This window comes from Lynx canadensis, chromosome B4 (assembly GCF_007474595.2).
Source record: "Lynx canadensis isolate LIC74 chromosome B4, mLynCan4.pri.v2, whole genome shotgun sequence".
In the NCBI taxonomy this organism is placed as follows: domain Eukaryota; kingdom Metazoa; phylum Chordata; class Mammalia; order Carnivora; family Felidae; genus Lynx; species Lynx canadensis.
Window position 1 is genome coordinate 17977235 of NC_044309.1, and position 13137 is coordinate 17990371.

The 13137-nt window shown below is 36.1% G+C and overlaps 1 pseudogene; it reads right to left on the reverse strand.

Annotated features, from left to right (window-relative positions):
- Positions 1 to 3988: 3988 nt before the first annotated feature.
- On the reverse strand, positions 3989 to 12915 carry LOC115519337 (annotated as a pseudogene).
- Positions 12916 to 13137: the final 222 nt, after the last annotated feature.

The following is a 13137-nucleotide window of genomic DNA, read 5'->3' on the forward strand; positions in this document are numbered from 1 at the left end:
TATTTACTCCTAGTTATTCTTAGTGCTATTATTGTCATATATATTGTCAATATAAATTACAAATCTATCAAAACGGTGTTATTATTTTTGCTTCATTCAGTCTTTTTGTCTTTCAGCAGCATTAAGAGAAAAAAAGAACACACACACACATATATTACTTATATAATTTAAAATATATACGTGTAAGATACATAAATTATATAGACATATACTTTAATATAACATATTTATCATTTTATTCAATCTGATTCCTAGCTGATGTTATTTCATCAGTCTTTCTAAAGATAATTTCTTTAGTATTTCTTTTAGTAGAGGTTTGCTGGCAAATTATTCTCCCTGTTTCCTCAATCTAAAAATTTATTTCCTTTTCAATTTTAAAAGAAGGCTTCACTGGGTATAGAATTAATTTTTCTGTGTATTTTTATTCAGCACTGTGAACATATAATTTCAGTATCTATACTAGTTTCAGAAACAGTATCTGTTGTTAGTCGTATTGATGTTTCTCTTTATGCATCATTTTTCTTTGTTTTCTTTGTTCAGTTGTAAGATTTTCTCTGTATCTTTGGCTTATAACATTTTGGCTATGGTGTATCTACTATTAAGGTTACTAGATCTTTAATTGTTTTCTACCAGACTTAGGAACTTTCCAGGCACTATTTTTTCAAATACTTTATTTTTCGTCTTCTCTTCTGAGATTCCATTTATATCAATTTTGGATTGTTTCATATTGTGTTACAAGTCTCGAATGGTGTTAATTTTTGTCAATCTTTGTGATTCTTGAGTTGATAACTTCACTAATGTATTTTCATGTTTACTCATTCCTCTTCAGTGATATCCAATCTATTATTCAACCCAGCTAGCATCTTATTTTTTATTTTCTGTTATTGTAGGTTTCAGTCTCTGAGTTATCATTTAGTTATTTATTTTAGAATTCCCATTTACTCTTGAGATTATCTATGCATCCATTGATACCTAATGTTCTTCAGTTGGTTGAATAATTTTTCTTTAGTTTTTTGAATGTATCTATGACAGGTACTATAAAATCTTGGTCTGATACAGTCAACATCTTGACCCACATGGAGTGATTTTCTATTGGCTGTTTATTTTTAGCCGGTAATGATCATACTACATTTTTTTCTGTATGTCTAGAGGTTTTTGATTGAAAACTAGATATTACTGATAATACATTTTAGTGACTCTGGATTCTGTAATGTTCGTGTTAAGATTTTTGTTTTCTGTTTCAATAGGTAGTTAATGTACTTGGTTTTAAACTGTAAACTTTATCTAGTGCACCGAATGTAGTTACTCCTTTCTCTGCTCTGTTTTTATCATTTTCCAGTGTTGCTTTTTTGTGCATTCCTTCTTTATCCATGCTGTGTCAGTTTCAGACTCTCTTTTCTGAAACTTCAAGTCCACAAGGACATAAAGCTTTGTGCCTTCTGGTGTTTGAGCTATATACGGTTAAAAACTATACTGTTAAAAAAAACCCTTACCTTTGAAGATTGTGTCCACATAGCTCTAATCTTTCAGCATAGTTTTTTCTCTGGTCCCTACCTGCATTTTGCCATGCTTCCTGTTGTCGCCCCTGTAACTGTGTAGCTTTGCTGTTAGGATTTCTAGGATTTCTCTTTTAAATTTTCTTCTGAACTCTGATCTCTCATTCCTTTAGCCAGTAAGACTGTCATTGTGTCAGTTTTTACAAACATAGCCAAAGGGTAAGGGAGATTGTCAATTTTTTCAGATCAAAAAGACACAAACTCACTGTTCTCACCACTTTGAGTTGCAAGTTTGTATGTGTATTATGCTTTCCTCTGATTTTTGGCTGCTTTGGAAATTTTCCAGTTTTTATTTTAGAATTAACTTTATATATTTTATGCCATATTTACAATTGTTATCTCTGGGGAGAGGGAGTGCACAGCCATTTCAATCCCTTCTCCTACTGGGATTTCATCTATAAGATGTTTCAAAGTAAGTTTTGGCTATGTCTTGTATTGATTTCACAATCCCGAAATTTTATAAGTCCATTTCATAAAACTGGATAAAGTCATGAATCTAGTGAGCAGAATCCAATTTGCTAGTTTCATTACAGGGAACTTTCAAAATCCCAGTGAGGTTACAAGTAGAATTTTGAATAAATAGCCTTAGAGATCAGTGCTGGAAAGATTGATTTTTTTTTAAAAATCAGGTCAGATTAATAAATAAACGTATTTACTGCAAACATGGCTAGCTCATATTGTTTCAGAAAATAGTAAGAATTCTCTCATAGGGATGCCTGGGTGGCTCAGTTTGTTGAGCATTCTACTCTTGATTTTAGCTCAGGTCATAATTTCATCGTTCATGAGTTCAAGCCCTGCATCTGGCTCTGCACTGACAGAGCAGAGCCTGCTTGGGATTCTCTCTCCCCCTTTTTCTCTGTGCCTCCCCCACTTTCACTCTCACTCGCTTTTTCTCTCTCTCTCAAAAAAGGTAAATAAACTTAAAAAAATCCCTTTTAACTTATTTTTTGCCTCAAATTGAAATCATTGAATAATGGCTGTATCATTTGTGTAACAGATTGAAACTTATCAAGTAGTTTTCTTTTATTTCATTTCTATTCGTAATGCCTCTTGCTTTGTATCAGCTTCTGTACCTTTAGATTCTTCCCTTATGTGCAAGGAGAACCCTGCTTCATTCTCTAGAATTAATGCCAGTATATTTCTTACAATTGATGATCCTACGTGACTTATCCAAACACTCAGAATCCATATTTTGATTATAGTTCACTCTTGGTGTTATATATTCTGTGGGTTTGGACAAATGCGTAATTGCATATATCCAGAATTATAGTACAATACAGAGTACTTTCATTGTCCTAAAAATGCTCTGTGCTCTGCCTGTTCATTCCACCCTCCCTTTTCCCTGCCAAAGCCCTGGCAACTACTAATGTTTTACTGTTTCAATAGTTTTGCCTTTTCTAGAATGTCATGTAGTTGGAATCATAGAGCATGTAGCCTTTTCAAATTGGCTTCTTTCACTTCGTAATTAATATACACTTAAGTTTCTTCCTTGTCTTTTCATGGCTTAATAGCTCATTTCGTTTTAGTGCTGAATAATATTCCATTGTTGAATGTACCAAAGTTTATTTATCCATTTGCCTACAGAAGGATATTTGCTTGCTTCCAAGTTTTTGGAGTAATGAATAAAGTTGCTATAAACATCCATGTGTAGGTTTTTGTCTGGACATAAATTTCATCTCCTTTGGTTATAAATACCAAGAAGCCTAATTTCTGGATCATATGATTAAGAGTGTATTTATGTGTAAGAAACCTTACCAAACAGCCTGTTAAAGTGATTATACAATTTTGCATTCCCACCATTAATGAATGAGAATTCCTATTACTTCACATTCCTACCAGCATTTGATATTGTTGGTTTCTGGATTTTGACCATTTTAATAGGTATATAGTAATATTGCATTGTTGTTTTAATTTGCATTTCTCTGATGACATATGTATGGAGCACCTTTTCATATGCTTATTTGCTACCTGTATATTTTCTTTCATGAGGTGTCTTTTCAGGTGTTTGGTCTCTTTCTTTTCTTTCTTTCTCACCATCCCTTCCTTCCTTCCTTTCTTTCTTTCTTTCTTTCTTTCTTTCTTTCTTTCTTTCTTTCTTTCTTTCAAGTTTATTTTTGGGAGAGAAAAAGAGAGCATGAGCAGGGGAGGGGCAGAGAGAGAGAGGTAGACACAGGATCCAAAGCAGGCTCCATGTGGGGCTCAAACTCACAAGCTGTGAGATCATGACCTGAGCCAAAGTTGGATGCCCAACCTACTGAGCCACCCAGGTGCCCCTCTCTTTTTCTCTTTTTGTAAAACTGGGATGTTTTAATTTATTTCTTTTACAATGAAATAAATAATTCAGATGACAGCAGGTATATAAGGCTATTTGCTAGTATTCAGAACGAGCACAATCATAGTGGTTTTCCTGATTGGTGTGTAGTCTTCAGTACTTATAAGGAGTTCTTTGTCTGAAACTGCTGTTGAACCAGCAAGACTGCATTTATGCATCCATCATTTTCAGGATTGTGTAACCTGGCTGTGTTTCTCCCATACAACCTTGCCTTCTTGTGTCACAAGGCCCAACTCACTCACTTACACCTCAGTGATCGTACCTTTGGTAATAATACCCAAAGTTGTGTATACTGTGGGTGAAGGATTTTTTATACCAAGTAGTGGCAGGCAAAAAGTGGCTTTCAATTCAGGATGTGTTACATGGGCCTTTTTGAAATGTAAGGCCATTAACCTAATGAATCACTCTTATTTAGGTGATTTTCGAGTAAAGCCATCTCCAGCAAAGCAATTTTAGAAACCATCTTCTACCATGCCTACTTTTTTTTTTCTTTCCTGTGCAAATAACTGTTAATACTTCCATTTGTCCCTGGGCATGAACTTTGGGCAAAGGGAATTCCCATTTTCCTGCTTTCTCTTTGTTTTTATTTAATCATGTTGGAAAGTACTTTAGCTGGGGACTGTCCCTCCCTGTCCAGAAGGTATGCAAGTAGTGCTCCTTGTGGAAACTTTTCATCATCCTTTTGTTTACTGTTTTTATTTTCCTGCATGTTGATAGTCTTTTTCATTTGTATTTTCACAGTATGGCACTGTTTATGGAAAAGCTTAGCTTTCAGACTAATCATCTTTTTTTTTTTTTTTTTTTGGCCTTCTTTGAACATTCATGAGCCTCTCCAGCTTCCTTCTTTCCCTTTTTCTCATGGTAATACAAAAGAAATCCACTGTGCTCCCAGTATTTGTTTTGTGGCTTGGAGACAGCCACATAGATGCTGGGTGCAGCTGCTTGGGAGTGAAGCAGTTCTCAATTTTTGGGTCTCACAGACCCACGAGCTGACTCTACAAAACCTGTGACGGGAAAGAGACAACTCTAAAAACCTGGCCCATTTTTTTTTTTAATTTCTTTAAATGTTTTATTTATTTTTGAGAGAGAGAGAGAGAGAGAGAGAGAGACTCTGTGGGTGGGTCAGAGAGAGAGGGAGACACATTCACAGCAGGCCCCAAGCTCTGAGCTGTCAGCACAGAGCCCCATGTGGGTCTCGAACCCACAAACCGTGAGATCATGATCTGAGCTAAAGTTCGACGCTCAACCGAGCCACCCAGGCACCCCCAAACCTGGCCCGTTTCTTAATCAGTTGTCTGTTTTCTTATTGTTAAGTATTAAGAATTTTCTGTATGTTTTGTTTAACAGTCCTTATTAGATGTAGATGTTCGCTGTAAGCTTGAGAAGAATGTATAGTCTTATGTTATTGGATAAAGCAGTGTTAGGCATTATTTACATCCAGCTGATTAATGATGTTGAGTTCACCTTTGTCCTTACTGATCTTTTGACTGTGAAATGTGTCCTTTTCTGTAAGAGGGGTGTTGAAGTCTCTAATGATGATAGTGGATTCATCTGTTTTTTGTTTTTGCTTTTTGCTTTTTTAAAAAATTCTGTTAGTTTTTGCCTCACATAGTTGGACACTCTGTTTTTAGGCTCATAAACATTAAGGATTGTTAGGTCTTCTTGTACTATTGACCTCTTTATCATTATGTAATAAAATTCTTTATTCCTGATGATTTTCTTTGCCTTGAAGCCTGAAAAAAAACCATTTCTTAAACAAATAGAACTTTCAACTCATAGTAACATGGGAATACATTTTGGATTAATAATGGTCATATCTGATAAAGTATTTTTTTAATTTTAAAAATTATTTTTAGGGCCGCCTGGGTGGCGCAGTCGGTTAAGCGTCCGACTTCAGCCAGGTCACGATCTCGCAGTCCGTGAGTTCGAGCCCCGCGTCAGGCTCTGGGCTGATGGCTCAGAGCCTGGAGCCTGTTTGCGATTCTGTGTCTTCCTCTCTCTCTGCCCCTCCCCCGTTCATGCTCTGTCTCTCTCTGTCCCAAAAATAAATAAACGTTGAAAAAAAAATAAAAAAAAAATAAAAATTATTTTTAAAATCTCAAAAATTTAAATTACTAAATTATTTTTTGAAATTTAGGTCAATAAGTTTTTGTTAGAAGGTATTATTTATCTAGTAATTCTCAAAAATAAGCCTTCAGTTGTTTGTTTCATTCACTCACTTGACAAATATTTTTTTTTTTTTCTATTTATTTTTGGGACAGAGAGAGACAGAGCATGAACGGGGGAGGGGCAGAGAGAGAGGGAGACACAGAATCGGAAACAGGCTCCAGGCTCCGAGCCATCAGCCCAGAGCCCGACGCGGGGCTCGAACTCACGGACCGCGAGATCGTGACCTGGCTGAAGTCGGACGCTTAACTGACTGCGCCACCCAGGCGCCCCGACAAGTATTTTTGAGTACTTATCATGTGACAGACATTTTTTTTGGTCAAATACATTAAGGATATGTGAGTTTATAAAGAAAGAGAGAGTATAATGGAAATTGATTACACAATTCCTAAAGAATTATTTACATCAAATTCTGTGTGTGTGTGTGTGTGTGTGTGTGTGTGTGTGTAAATGGTACTCTGGAACTGTGCATTGAGTTTCTCAAATATATTTGACTAAGAATTCCAAATCATACCCTTCCCAGTCAACTCTTCTTTTTTTTTTTTAAGTAAAATACAGTGCCTGTGTTCTACACACTATGTAATAGAAAATAAGGTGCCAGAAAAACAAGTGTAAAAAATTCTTTAATCTTACAAGTATTTGTTTTCCCCAGAGTGTTTATTTTGGGAAGAAAAATTAAGCTTCAATGTCTACTTTTCTTTTTTCTTCTTTTTCTTTTTTAATGTTTATTCATTTTTGAGAGAGAGAGGCAGAGTGTGAGCAGGGGAGGGGCAGAAAGAGGGAGAACAGAATCCAAAGCAGGCTCCAGGCTCTGAGCAGTCAGCACAGAGCCTGATGCGGGGCTCAAACCCAGGAACCGTGAGATCATGACCTGACCCAACGTCGGTTGCTTAACTGATTGAGCCACCCAGGCACCCCTTGAGTGTCTACTTTTCTAAGTATTCCTTTTGGATTGGTATCTTGATTTTGCATCTTGGACTTGAAGGTACTATTTTAGCTGTTAGCGTAAGTGGTTTTGAAGAGTGGATCTCAAAACTTAGCATGCACAGGAGTAAGTTGGAGAATTTGTTGAACAGATGGCTAAGCTCTGGCCCAAAGTTCTTTTTTTTTTTAATGTTTATTTATTTTGAGAGAGAGAGCACTCATGGGGGAGGGGCAGAGAGAGCCCGGGACACAGAATTCAAAGCAGGCTCCAGGCTCTGAGCTGTCAGCACAGAGCCCTACTCGGGGCTCGGACTCACTAAGGAGGAGATCATGACCTGAGCCCAAGTTGGACGCTCAACTGACTGAGCCACCCAGGCACTCTTAGCCCAGAGTTCTTGATTCAGTATATCTGCATTAGGGCCCAAGAACTAGTGACTAAACTTAAGTTCTCAGGTAATCCTGATGTGCTGTTTCTGACCCCATAGTTAGAGGACAACTAGTTGAGAATATAAAACGTGGGAGAAGGATCTCACTGACAGGTTATTTAATTTTACTTCTCTGTGAAGTAGTAGTGGTTATAATCCTGCCTCTCAGATTTGTTACAAATATTAAGTGACAAACTATTACTTAATACTCTCTCATTGAAAGACTTACAATTTAAAGACTGGTCTAAAAACCTCAGATACTTTAGTTTATGTATCTCAGAAACTAATGGGGTTTTGGCCTAAAATCTGTTTTACAAAGAATATAATTACTTTAATGAGCCTTTAAAAATTCTGTTTTGAAAAGAGAAAATAAATAAATAAATACAACCACATTATGTAATTTCTTCAGCTTTAAAATTTATCCATTGTTATTTTGTGTGTGTGTGTGTTTCCATTTGACTCACAAAGAGTTTTTCTGCGGTGAATGTCATACAATATTGAAGCAGGAACTGTGGGGGAGCCTAATTAAAATAGTTGGCTTTGATACATTTGATATTGAATTTTGAGTTGGTAAAGCCCCAGGTGGTTATATAAAATTTCAGCAAATGTTGTTCATTACTTCATTTATATTTCATGAGACTAGGAAAGAAAAACCCAAAAGCATTCTGCTAAAATTGTGTGTGTGTTTTTTAAATTGAGATTCCTTGCACTTGTAAAGGAGAATTTTGATATAGAAAAGCAAGAATTCTCTAACACTTTTATTTAATCTTAAGCAACAGATTCAGGAAATATTTATTGAGTACCGATTGAGTTTAAGTCGCTTTACAAGGCTTTCTGGATACACAAGGTGAGGTAGATAAATAAGTTAAAATCTGTGCCATGATATGGATAGAATCTACTGGGGAATAAAGCTTTATATTCAGTGAATTAAAACGTAACATGAAAAATACATTTAAAAAGTTGTGTATAAGTGCTCTGAAATTCTTCCATAAGGGGGTAATTTTGAATCAAGGAATTTTGAGTCTAGGCATCTAAAAAGGCTTGGAAATGAGAATATACTTGAGATATGTTATGGAGATATGTTGAGAAAGTAGTATAGAGGAAAGACCAACAGCACAGGTTATAAGAGTGCTCAGAAGAAGGCAGATATAAGGGAGACAGAGAAAAGAAAGTGCATGATGTATTCAAGTAATTACACACACATATGCATTGGGTATATATCTGAGTGTCTGAGTAAAGTAATGTATGAAAGTTGATGCCAGACTTTTTTAGAAAGTTATTCGTCAGATCCCAGTGAATTGAGACTTTATCCATAGAATGAATAGTGGTGACCAAAGGATGGCCTGTGGGCCAATTCTGGCCTGAAGCCTGTTTTTTGCAAATAGAGTTTTATTGGAGCAGGAATGTGACAATTCATTTAAGTAGTCCATGGATGCTTTCATGCTACAAAGACAGAAGTTTAATAGTTGTACCAGAGACCTTATGGCCCATAAAACCTAAAATATTTACTATTGGCCTTCACAAAAAAAATCTGACCCAGTTATGTAGCGTTGCAGTGTGGAATATCAGTCTGTGGACTATTAGTTACAAATACTTGATGATATAAGGAGCTTGCACTAGAATGCAAGTTAATTCACTGCTTCTTTTATCAAGAAAGCTGTGCTCTGGAAAAAAATATGTCAGCTGATCTGGACAGTGTGTGTAGTAAGTAGATGTATAGTTCACTAAAGCTTTTTATTGTAGTCCAATAGCATACAGTTTAGTTCAAGGGTCTTACTTTGAGTTAATGAGGATACATTGAAGATTTCTAAGCAGGATGGTAGAATCAGATGTGTATTTCAGAAAGGCCCAATAAAGTCAATAGAAACTTTTTTTTTTTGGACTCTTCTTCTGCATCACTAAAGCATAGTATAGCCATGTGTGGAGTTTTGGAATCAGGCAGAACTGGTTTCACAACTTGGGGAGTCAGCTAGTAAGATTTAACACTGCAGAGGGAATGTTCCTTTTCCCTTTTTATATTCTAAAAATCCCACAGGAGAACTCTGATTAGTCTGGCTTGCTTAGGAAGCCTACCGCAGCAGTTGGTGGGTCAGGGATTTTGTCTTCTACAGAGAAGTTGTCGGCTGAGGTGAGGGGAACAGTTAGTTTCACACCACGAGAATGGTTCGCTACAGATATTAGGGTAGTGCTATGGAAACTATTATAAGAGCTGCACTATTGAGCACTTTGTATTTTCTGCTACTCATGAAGCTAATAAAGTCCATGACAGCTTTTAGTAGATTACATCTCACTCGTTATGCTAAAAAAAGGCCTATAGTGCTTCGCCTGGGTGGCTCAGTCGGTTAAGCGTCCGGCTTCAGCTCAGGTCACGATCTCGAGGTCCTTGAGTTCGAGCCCCGCGTCGGGCTCTGGGCTGATGGCTCAGAGCCTGGAGCCTGTTTCCGATTCTGTGTCTCCCTCTCTGTCTGCCCCTCCCCCGTTCATGCTCTGTCTCTGTCTCAAAAATAAATGTTAAAAAAAAAAAGGCCTATGGTATCAGAATGAAATAAAAGGTATTTTTTCAACCCAAAGAATACTCCTGGACAATATGTCCCTGATGTTGTATATGTACAGGATCACAGGTCAGTTTATCTCACCCAGAAATAATTTCACTTGTCCTTGCAAGGATATTTTTTTTTCTTACTAATTTATTTAGGGTGAATACCCACGAGATTCTCAAATAAGGGAAAATATTCAATATTTTAATTGCTTAATTTATGTCATGGTTAAGACTTTAGAAACTGATTATCCTATGAGGCCTAGGAGACTTTTTAAAAAATAACACGGACAGTAAGTAAGATCTCTTTTTATAATCACTTTTTAACTGACCTGTACATCATCACCCAGTATCTTTCCTTGTGCAACTGCTGGGTGTGTAACACTTTCTTTGTCTTATAACACTTCCTATGTGGTTTACGATATGTTTTATTAGAAAATATATGTGCCTATAAAACATCCTACTTCCTACCTTATATGAGAAAGGACAATTTTAAGGCCAGTAGAGAGATACTGATATTTTGTGGGTGACAGCATTGTTAGGTGTGGTCATTACTGCTTTGCCCATTCCATGGGGTGGGTTGATTTCCTCTGCAAGTACGTGCTTGGATGATCTCATCCCAAACACAAGCGTTTGTGTAATTCTTTAAGTTTCCACTAGGAATCATGCATACATCATGTGCCCACAATTAATGCATGTAATATGGGTGACCACAGGATGCAGTGCTGTGTTCTGTGTTCATAGTACGATGTGAAGGCACAAATGTAGTTTTGTTGTTTGTGGTTTGCAAGTCAATCTCCTGATATGTGTCCCTTTTTTCTTTTCCTTGCAGATGGGGGATATTTCAGGGATATATACTTACAAGGAATTTCTTTAGTAATTTATATATATCTTTGTGACTGAATTATATCAAGTTATATTGGATTGGGAAAATTACACATGAATAGTTTTTAATTGTGTTTAATTCTGGGCAATTCATACAGAGACCTCCAGTTGAAGAACTGTTGATAATTTTATCATTGCCAGAATTAATGACTTTTAGTCACTTCGTTCCTCCATGGTCTCCAGATCTGTTCACTTTGTTTTGTCTTTTCTTATGTTGTTTTTCTCCCCCCAGCATGAAACACATTATCAGCTTTTCATGAATGATTTAATCTGAATCTATAGTTCTGTCACTCCATTGGTCTTTTTATTTCCACATTTGTTCTACTAATTTTAAACTCATTTATCAAGTTTTTATCAAGTATTTTTTGAGGGCCTATGATCCAGTTTGCTGCATAGGAAACAAAATAGACATGGTCCCTACACACACACACACACACACACACACACACACACACACATTGTTGAACATCTAGCATAGAGCATGGTACATAGTAAGCAGTCAGTACGTGTTATATTCTATGTATGTGATATGTATGCTTTCCTCCCATTTGCTAATGATGATTCAGTGATGATTATGATCATCATTTTGGCATTTTTGATAAACAGAAATCCTTAATTTGAATATAATCCCATTTTTCAATATTTCCCCTATGGTTAGCAATTTTTATATATTATTAAAACTTTCTTCCACATCATAAAGATATTATGAGGTTATCTTCTTTTTTCTTTTTTTTAATATTTATTTTTGAGAGAGAGACAGAGCATGTGTGGGAGAGGGGCAGAGAGAGAAGGAGGCCAGAATTCAAAGCAGGCTCCAGTCTCTGAGCTGTCAGCACAGAGCCCGACCTAGGGCTTGAATTCACGAACCGTGAGGTCATGACCTGATCTGAAGTCAGATGCTTAACAGACTGAGTCATCCAGGTGCCCCTGTTAGGTTATTTTAGAGAAACTTTATTGTTTCGCCCTCTATATTCAAGGTACAATCTACCTGGCATTCGTTATTTTTTAAAGCTGTGAAATAGAGGCAAGTTTTGTTTTTCCCCCCACATTGCTACCTGATTTATTCAGTCCACATTGAAAAGCTTGTCTTTTCCTTCAGTGCTTTGAAGAATCAAACTTTTCAAAATCAGGTGTACAAATATATGTGAATTGGTTTCAGGAGTGTTTTGTCCATTTATCTGGTCCATTTTCCTATCTTTACTTCAGTACTGCTCTGTCTTGATTATTCCACATTTATAATGAATTGACCTATTAAATTCTCTTTGTTTTTCTGTACATTAAAATTTGCTATTCTTAGTCCTTTAGATTTCTAGATGAAGCTTAGAATCTGTCAATAACTAGGAAGAAATGTCTGTGGAAATTGTGCTGGGTCTCAGTGAATCTATGAATAAATTATATATTCATTTCTGTTCTTGTTATCCCTAGGATCTTGGGATATTAAACATACAAGGAACAAAACTGGAAGTGCTTACTTATTGAGACATAATTCAGATTAATAGTTCTGCCTCTTAAAAACGGTCTTAATTCATACCCTCTGTGGTTTATGGGACACTAAATCCTTTATTCTATTAGCAGCAACTAATGACATAAACATAACTGCAAATCACAACTATAATTTATTAAATACATAGAGTGGGCCAGGTACTCTTTTAGATATTCCCTTATTTTATTTCTGATTCTTATTAAGACCATACATGGAACATCTCATAAATGAAGAAACTAACATATTCAGCAGGATTAACTAACCTGCCTAATATTGTCTACCCAGTAAATGATGAGGCCAGAGGCCAAATTCTGTTGTGGGCTTCTCACAATCATGTTCCCAGTGACTTGGGCAGGCAAGACTGCAAAGATTCAGTCAATAACTATGTGGTAACTTCTCCATCCATTTGCTATTGGTGATTCACATTTCTTTCCTCAAAAAAGAAAAAAGATATAACTTTCAAAATAAAAATGGTTTCAATAAGTAGCAAATTTACATTCTATAGTATCTAGCATAATCTGATAAAGTGGTAAGAAATCTAATTAGAGTGCCAGAATGCCCATACTGTGAGAAATCACCTCTTCACTTAATACTTCGAAAGGCTGCATGTTACCTAGATGTCTTTAATGTTTTGTTATCTCTTTTTTTTGAATTCGTATTTAAAGTGGGAGCATAAACTCTGTCTTTTATGGCAAGAGTACATTGATATTTAATTGTTTTCATCCTGATTCTTTCTTTTTGACTTGGAGCTAGGAAGGGAAAGACACATTTTAAAAATTATCTATAAGCTTATTAAAATATACCTAAATAAAATTGACCTAAATTAATAG